The sequence below is a fragment of the Ursus maritimus genome, unplaced genomic scaffold (genome assembly GCF_017311325.1).
Source record: "Ursus maritimus isolate PB19 unplaced genomic scaffold, ASM1731132v1 scaffold_16, whole genome shotgun sequence".
Taxonomy (NCBI): domain Eukaryota; kingdom Metazoa; phylum Chordata; class Mammalia; order Carnivora; family Ursidae; genus Ursus; species Ursus maritimus.
The window spans coordinates 42,596,309-42,597,707 of record NW_024424008.1 but is presented as its reverse complement, the minus strand read 5'-3'; positions in this window follow the sequence as shown (position 1 = coordinate 42,597,707).

Sequence of the window (1,399 nt, the reverse complement as noted above, 5' to 3'; positions counted from 1 at the left end):
GAGGCGACACATCCTGCTGCAGGCTCGCAGATCCTGGCATCCGAAAACCTTCCCGAGACGTAAGTCGTCCTTTGTTTTTTAGAGAAATACTGCATGGGTGGCAATTATAACTTCAATGTTGTTAGACGTGGGGTCAAATGAACTTATTTTTTGTATTTTTGGTTTAATTTCAACATAAAGTTCTAATGTATACTTTTTCTCCCTACTATTTACTGTGAAATGCTTGGTCCCTTTTTAAGTGGACTCTATTTGCTTTTAAGTGGAGCCCAATGTGGGCCTTGAGCTCATGACCCTGAGATCAAGATCTGAGCTGAGATCGAGAGTCAGAGGCTTCACCGACTGAACCCCCCAGGAGCCCCTAAGTGGAGTCACTTTAAATGACTGTTTTCCAGGATCCTCTGCTCTCCAATATTGAGAAGCTTCTGTGCCTCCTGAGGAGTCTGAGCCAGGCAGCTGATTAGCTTGTCATTAGCATGAAATTAATTCCTTTCAAGTTTCACATTTTCTCTTACAATTTCATGCAAATACGTTTATACTCTATAGTACACTCTGATGAATTACTTAACTGTTGCACGACACTTTTCGCTAAAAGTCTTCAATAAAAAGAATATTCTTAGAAAAATGAACCATATTTATCCTGCGGCTTTATCGATCCCTGTGGCCTGTTGTGTATTTCCCTCAGGACAAATGAACTCCATTTGAAAAGCCTGGCCATAAAGAACCAGTGAAATTGCTTGGGCCTTGACAATGCCCGGAGGGAACGTTGCCAGTCAACTAGTCTACCCAGCCACAGAAAAATCCCAAAAATGCCCCCTTAGAGTATCTAGCTTAGAGCCGTGGTTTGATGGCTCTAGGAGGAAAATGAATTGTAAACGCACTCTTAAACTGCTGGGTTGGTGGACCTGGTCTACGGGATTGTGCTGTGTGAGCCAATTCAGCTGTGGACGACGTTATCTGCCAAAAATAGTACTTGTGTTTTAGAACATCGTTAAGTCATGCTTTCCGAGCATGGTGAGATGCCAGGATAACCCCCTGAGAACACTCCCGGATCACATCCAACAGAAGGCGTATCATATCTTCATGTAGAGGTCCCTTATCTTCCTCTTTCTGAAGCAGGAATATCCGTCTGTAGATAATGCTAACCCAAATGCAGCAGGGTATGCATTTTTTAAAATTTAAAACTTGGAGCAGGACAAAGGAGAATAAAAGAAAAAGGAAAGGCATCAGAATGGTGTTCCAGTTTAGAATGTTCTAGATTGTTATTTGCTCTGCCAGGAAATGAGTCCTGTGGACTTGGATTCTCATGGTGGCATCAAAATGCAGGTTTGATCTGAACACCAACAACTAGGGATCTATATTGTTCTTATGTGGTCCATTTTCTGTCCACTGAGTCTGGACA